Consider the following 8141-nt stretch of genomic DNA (forward strand, 5'->3'; position numbering starts at 1 on the left):
TGTTCAGAGGAGACTGCGTGAATCAGGCCTTGATGGTCGAATTGCTGCAAAGAAACCACTACTAAAGGACACCACTACTAAAGGACACCAATAAGTAGAAGAGACTTGATTGGGCCAAGCAATGGACATTAGACAGGTGGAAATCTGTCCTTTGGCCTGAATAGTCAACATTTTTTATTTCTGTTTCCAACCGCTGTGGCTTTGTGAGACGCAGAGTAGGGGAATGGATGATCTCCACATTTGTGGTTCCCACCATGAAGCATGGAGGAGGTGGTGTGATGGTGCTTTGCTGGTGACAATGTCTGTGATTTTATTTATAATTCAAGGCAACATTAACCAGCATAGCTACCACAGCATTTTGCAGCGATACACCATCCCGTTTGATTTGCACTTAGTGGTACTATCATTTGTTTTTCAACAGGACAATGATCCAAAAGACACCTCCAGTGCTGCATCAGATGACCTGGCTTCCACAATCACCTGACCTCAACCCAATTGAGATGGTTTGGGATGAGTGAAGGTAAAGCAGCCAACTAGTGCTCAGCATATGTGGGAACTCCTTCCTGTTGGAAAGGCATTCCAGGTGAAGCTGGTTGAGAGAATGCCAAGAGTGTGCAAAGCTGTCATCAAGGCAAAGGGTGGCTCCTTTGAATAATCTCAAATCTAGTTACTACATGATTCCATGTGTGTTATTTCATAGTTTTGATGTCTTCACTATTATTCTACAATGTAGAACAACCCTTGAATGAGTAGGTGTCCACACCTTGACTAGTACTGTATATACAAACATCCATGAGATGTCTTGCTTTCTCTACTGTCTGATTGGCCCTACAGCTGGCCCTGCCCAGCTGCCCTACATCCTCCTTTCTGATGCTCCTCTCCATTACAGTCAGTGCACTTCTCCAATGTCAGAGCTCCTTTTCAGCTGCTCTTCAGCCAGGCTCTGCTTCTTTTCTCTCCTCCTTCTCCCTCCCCTTTCCTCTCATTTCTTTCCTCTCCTCTCCTGTCACCGCGGGTGTCCACTCAGCACAGGGTCTTATTACGTGGTTATCAGCCACCCCACCAACACCTGTGCCTGCTACTCCAGTATCAAGTACTGCCAGCTCTAATGACTGGGGCTGTCATTACCTAGGGACATCATTTGCCTCTCCCCAACTCATCACCATAGAAAGAAACAGGCATACACTGTATACACACACCTACCCACCTACTCTATTCACCCTCACGTGTACTCCAATAATCTACCTCTTCATTCTTTGCTGACTCAATCCTCTTCCCTTCGGGAACTACACCTGCTGCCAGAACACAGAAAAAAGAAGCCTGCCAGGATCCTCTGGAGGTTCTATTAATAAGATCAATGAGCAGCAATGCAAGGCCTGAACTTGATGGAAAACAATGTAGTTTGACACTAACGTAACCAGAGAACAGTGCGGTAACACACCATGAATGTGGATGTGACAGCCCACCTCTGGGACAGTTGCTCATTACAGGCCACTGCATGCCAAGCCCCAAAACTCTCTGTTCTGCCCTTTATTCTCAGGCGTCACTCCTCTGCTTTCCTCTCCTCTGGTGGGAGAATGGTGGATGGATCACCACCCAGATGAGATGTCTGTACAGTCATCCGCCTGAGGCCTGAGTGAGAATTTTTGTATTTTCCAACAGAACTAGAGAGGGTATGTACATATGGTACAGCACATACAGTAGTTTATGGGAGATTAAAGGTGGGAAGTAGACAAATAGAGAAAGCGAGCGAGAGAGAGATAGAGCAGAGTGGACTCAGTGAAAAATATCAAAGAGAACAAATGCATTGATTTCGACCTGTATCAGAGGAAGCCTGGAGTTTCAGTTGTGATACCTTCTATCTACCCCAACATGTCCTGGACACAACTGCTGAATAATATCAATCAGATGACAGTCCAGTCTTAAGATGTATTATTCAGGATAATGCTCATCTATAACCATCCTTACAGGCCTACAGAAATGTCATTTCAGAGCCAAGGAGGTGGTAAATTGTTTGTACACCGGCCAACACACTACTTCTTCACTTTCATTTTATTCCATCAACCCACTTTGACGAACTCCCACAGAAACGACCAAACGTCCTTTCACACCTCTGTCCTTGGTCTGAACATTCTAATTCCGGAACACTGACCCCCTCTGAGTGTTCCGTTACGCCGTATGCAGAATCCTCCTAGATTAGAACAGTTTATCCCACTCTGCTGGATGCAGATTCGTGATTCCCCACCACTAATCTACAGCATTCTGAAGAGATCTGCATTGAATGGCTTTACCCTCACTCTCTCCCGAAAAAACACTCCAGAGGCGGTGCAGAAAACAATCCAGAAGCAGTGATTCATACTCCACTTCTCGTCAGGTTTTGTGATGACTGTACCTCTCCTCCATTTTTCTATCCCTCCATCATCATCATCATCATCATCCCTTCATCCATTCCAGTTCCGTATTCCTCCTTTTCTTCAAATGTTTTAGAAGTGCTATGTCCTCTGGTCTTTAATCCCTGCATGTGACTGAGGCAGGCTTGAGAAGGCATGATAAATTCATAAAATACCAAAATAAACAGTGTTTATTTATACTCTTTTCTATTTTATTCCCTCTTAATAATCACAGGTACAAACTTTACACAGTATTGGTACAAACCGTAAATGGAGCATATCCGGCACTGCGGTTAATGCACTGTCACATTGTCAATGGCTGTTACAGCCATTATCACTAAAATCTGTGGCTGCGTTCCTCATCGTCAGACTGTCGCTGACTGTTCAACAATAGAATTAACAATTAACAGTCATGCTTACTTAGTCTGTGAAGTCATCATACCCTCTAACTGGCAGCCAGGTAATAAGAGCTAATGGGATTATACGCTTCATATTGTCCCGTAGGGAGGCAGGGCTTAGAGAGGGTCGAACGTGGTTGACAGACACAGTCACTTTGCCCTCTGAGCTATTTCTTCATTACATAAGGTCAAAAGCGGCAGATTCAGAAGCGCCACGTCCAACCCGAGCACGCCCATGTGAGAGAATTTGAGACACAGGGAGTTCGGAGGCTTTGTTAGCCCACTTTACCCAAAACTATGTCCGTATGGGTCTTCCGTAGACCTTGAAACAGTCCCAAGACTTTGGGACAAACTTGGAAGACTTCTCCCTACTGTACTCCCGAGTGGCGCAGCGGTCTAAGGCACTGCACCTCAGTGCTAGAGGCATCACTACAGACCTTGGTTCGATCCTGGGCAGTATCACTACCGGCCATGATCGGGAGTCCCATAGGGCGGCACGCAATTGCCCTAGCGTCGTCCAGGTTAGGAGTAGGCTGTCATTGTAAAATAAGAATTTGTTCAGAATTGACTTGCATGGTTAAATAAATGTTCAATTAAAACATTTTAACTCACAGCATTGACAAGAGAGTCACTCTGATTTCTCTGGTTATTTCAAATCAGATTAAATTAGGGGAAAAACACACAATCTTGTTGATCAAACAAATAACTCAGTCCGCTCTCCAGTTCTTACATGTTCATATCCTTTGGACTAATCAATGATGACAAGCCATCTAAGAGAGAGAAAAAAAAAATGAAGTCAGTAAGACTTCTGCATTATAACTTCCAAATCAGACATTCCATCAATGTACAGTATGCGTATGAGATAGACTGCAGCATATACAGTAGTGCATAATGCCTGGTATAGAATCTCAGGGTCGTTCAACGAGTCTTAGAGGAAAACCAAATAACGAGTCTTAGGGGGCCAAATAAATAACAACACCCTGTTCCTTATGTAGTGCACTGCTATGCAGACGGATCAATAGCAGTACACTATAGGGGGAGTAGAAATTTCCAAGTAGTACCTTATCTGAAGAATAGGGTGTAATTTGAGCCACAGATCCTGTCCACTGTACCCGATAGAGGGTGACCACTGGCAGGCACCGTCCGGATCACATGCAGTACGAAGAATGGCTCAGCCACAAACAATGCCACCGAGGCAGCCTTCCTCCCCACTAGCTAATCCTGCTTCCCAGCTCGTTTCTCCCGTAACCCCAAATCCTGTCCCAAAGCCTCCCCCATCCCTTCCAAAACCCCCTCCAACACTGTCACCAAAACAAATTATTCAGCATTTTCTCATTTTTCTTGAGTTAATATTGTGTATCACAAAAGGACACACATCGAAATGTGCATATTCTCTCTAAATGTGACTATTAGGTAACACAGCTGACTGAAATGCACTGGATACCTCAACCACCTGAATCAGCCCCGGCTTGGCCTCTACTGTACCTCTGGCCTTGTACAGCTCCCTGGTGGCCGATTCTGCAAATGACACCCTCATTTGGTAGGCTACTGAAATAATGAGCGAAGGATTTTCGGTTTAGGAATGTATCTTTCGTAGAAGGGCTGAAAATGTAACATAAGTTTCCCAAAACGCCATGCAGAGAGAACGTTCGCTCGAGTGCGTAGTTGAGGCGTGGCCGTGTATTGATAGGATCAAAAGAACGGCAGCGACGCTCTATGATCAGTCTTTTCCATTCAAATCATACTTTAACATTAGAATTATTCCACAATACTGACGACGGATCAGCTCATAGAGAGATTATCACCTACAAGCCTAGGCCTATGGTTGCAAATATTGCGGCTTATCGTAGGCTACCATATAATAATGCACTAAATCACCGATTTGGCATACATTGTTACACATGAAATAAATTGAGGCAGAAATTAGACAGTAGCCTACAATTAGCAAAATAGAATAAATTGATTGAACATGAAATTGATTTCAATATGATTATTTAGCAAGCGTTGTTAAGTGCAACTTTAGAAACTATAGTTTTGGTGAAACAGCTCTGAGATTTAACAAAGGTTCCAATGATTAATTTAGCCATAAGATACTTTTAGGAAACCGGGCCCAGTTATCACCCATAAAGCTTGATACAAATAAAACATCTTAGTGTTGACCCAAAAACATCAAAGTTGAATTCTAAGCATCCGTGGGTAGCTTAATTCATAAATAAGGAAATAATAGACTCAGGTGGGTTCTGGTCTGAAACAAAAGCCTACATACAAAGCATCCCTGCAGCATCAAGAGTGGCCATTCCTGATTTAGCATAACCCTGGCCTTGCTTTCTCCCCCCATCCCTCTTTCTCTCTCTGGATTTGGCAGCTGGCATGTAGTCCACCCAGCCTTGTTCAAGCCCTCTGGCTGACACAAAATGCTTTTTATTTTTTCATTTCTCCAGGCTGCACCTGTGCTTGGCTATCACCCTCCACACAGAGGATGTCTCTACCACCACCCCAGCCCTGCTACAGGACAACTGCTCGTGATAGAGGTCTTTGGTGTTTTCTGGGGGACGCCTCATGTCGAACCAGGAAAGACACACACTGTCTGAGTTCAATCGTCCATGCTGCTACCACAGCTGGAACATCAATGTATCTCTGCAATTCTGTGTATCTAGAATTTCTCTGTCTATAGTTTCTTAAACTTTTTCAGCCTGGGACCCAAATTCGAAATTCTGTGTTTTCCTGGGACCCAAACTTATGAAAACATGCAACTATATTTAAAGTACATGTCACTGCCCTTATGCCAGCCTAAAACAAATGCAATATAGACAATTAACAAATAATTTAAATATAAAATAGCTATTCATGTTTATTTTCCCCCATTAAAAACACTTTTGCATATCTGTCTAGGTTGGAACGGTTGCTGTTAAAATACAATACATCATTTGTATTCTAAATTGGAATTAACTGACTGATCATATCACACAGATCTAGACCAGAGAAACACACACTATCCTAATGAGAAGTGTGTGGCTGGTTGAAGTTTTCAACAAGCATGTTTATTCTGGGCTCAGTTTTGGACACTGCAACCCTGAGGTCATCCTCAGCATTGAGTCTGTTTCTGTACTTGTTTATTAATTACGCCAGAGTTGAGAACCCTAACTCACACAGGCATGTGGTGACAAACTGGATCAGAACATCTACTGCTTTCTCAGTCAGGCAGGAGACCGCTTCCTGCTGTAGATGAGCAACCCAGAACTGTGTGAGTGTGTTTGCCTCAAAAAGCATCTTGCTTCAATCAGTTTATTCCAGTTCAGAAAAAAAATATTACTTGTATTTTAACCACAATAGTTGCAACCTAGATGTGTTTTCACCAATAATTTTTACAGTAAGAAGTACAGTTGGTCTGATCATTTTTCATCTTCATAAACTCAGGACCCTGTCCTTCAAAAATGAAAATAAGAATGTGTTCTTAACTGACTTGCCTGGTTAAATAAAGGTAAAATAAAAAAATAAAAAATAGATAATTTGTAAAAATCCAAATAACTTCACAGATCTTCATTGTAAAGGGTTTAAACACTGTTTCACATGCTTGTTCAATGAACCATAAACAATTCATGAACATGCACCTGTGGAACGGTCGTTAAGACACTAACAGCTTACAGACGGTAGGCAATTAAGGTCACAGTTACGAAAACTTAGGACACTAAATATGCCTTTCTACTGACTCTGAAAAACACCACAAGAAAGATGCCCAGGGTCCCTGCTCATCTATGTGAACGTGCCTTTGGCATGCTGCAAGGAGACATGAGGACTGCAGATGTGGCCAGGGCAATAAATTGCAGTGTCCGTACTGTGAGACACCTAAGACAGCGCTACAAGGAGACAGGATGGACAGCTGATCGTCCTCGCAGTGGTAGACCATGTGTAACAATACCTGCACAGGATTGGTACATCCGAACATCACACCTGCGGGACAGGTACAGGATGGCAACAACAACTGCCTGAGTTACACCAGGAACGCACAATCCCTCCAGTGCTCAGACTGTCCGTAATAGGCTGAGAGAGGCTGGACTGAGGGCTTGTAGGCCTGTTGCAAAGGCAGGTCCTCACTAGACATCACCGACAACAATGTCACCTATGGGCACAAACTCTCTGTCACTGGACCAGACAGGACTGGCAAAAAGTGCTCTTCACTGACAAGTCGCGGTTTTGTCTCACCACGGGTGATGGTCGGATTCAGGTTTATCGTCGAAGGAATGAACGTTACACCGAGGCCTGTACTCTGGAGCGGGATCGATTTGGAGGTGAAGTGTCAGTCATGGTCTGGGGCGGTGTGTCAGAGCATCATCGGACTGAGCTTGTTGTCATTGCAGGCAATCTCAACGCTGTGCATTACAGGGAAGACATCCTCCTCCCGCATGTGGTACCCTCCCTGCAGGCTCATCCTGACATGACCCTCCAGCGTGACAATGCCACCAGCCGTACTGCTCGTTCTGTGCGAGATTTCCTGCAAGACAGGAATGTCAGTGTTCTGCCATGTCCAGCGAAGAGCCTGGATCTCAATCCCATTGAGCACGCCTGGGACCTGTTGGATTGGAAGGTGAGGGCTAGGTCCATTCCCCCCAGAAATGTCCGGGAACTTGCAGGTGCCTTGGTGGAAGAGTGGGGTAACAGATCACAGCAAGAACTGGCAAATCTGGTGCAGTCCATGAGGACTGCAGTACTTATTGCAGCTGGTGGCCACACCAGATACTGACTGTTACTTTTGATTTTGACCCCCCTTTGTTCAGGGACACATTATTACATTTATGTTAGTCACATGTCTGTGGAACTTGTTCAGTTTGTCTGTTGTTGAAGCTTATGCTCATACAAATATGTACACATGTTAAGTTTGCTGAAAATAAACGCAGTTGACAGTGAGGGGACGTTTCTTTTTTTGTTGAGTTTATATACTGTTACTTAGGGTTGCACACTATCAGTAGCTAGGTAGCTTGCTTTGGCTAACGTTAGCTATTAGCTGCGTACAATGGAATCGTTTGAAAGAGAAACTCACTTCTACTACTGTGAGAGATAGTACTCCCTTATTTCTGCTTATCATCATCACCTGTTGTAAAATGACAATGCCATGCTAGCCGACTTACTTTTCCACTGTCGAAGCAGTTTCCTGAAGCATTCCACCCTGTTCTGAAAGAACTCCCTGCTGTTGATGTTTGGTCAGGTTGTGTCATTTAAATGTTTTCCTTTTGAGAGACTTATTACTAAGCAATTCCCCGCACAAAATATATTGTGGGCACTCTTCATTTCTCAAAGTTTGTATGAAAACAAGGGTGCGTTCGTAAATTCGATCTGGCTATCTACTCCGATTTCA

General features: G+C 43.9%; 1 long non-coding RNA gene across 1 annotated transcript; it reads right to left on the reverse strand.

Annotated features, from left to right (window-relative positions):
- Positions 1-2531: 2531 nt before the first annotated feature.
- LOC118395159 (uncharacterized) lies at positions 2532-8050 on the reverse strand. Its single transcript, XR_004827919.2, has 3 exons — positions 7915-8050; positions 3519-3558; positions 2532-3321 (listed from the first exon to the last, which is right to left on the reverse strand). It is a non-coding gene; the product is annotated as an uncharacterized LOC118395159 (long non-coding RNA).
- Positions 8051-8141: the final 91 nt, after the last annotated feature.

This window comes from Oncorhynchus keta, chromosome 15 (genome assembly GCF_023373465.1).
Source record: "Oncorhynchus keta strain PuntledgeMale-10-30-2019 chromosome 15, Oket_V2, whole genome shotgun sequence".
Taxonomy (NCBI): domain Eukaryota; kingdom Metazoa; phylum Chordata; class Actinopteri; order Salmoniformes; family Salmonidae; genus Oncorhynchus; species Oncorhynchus keta.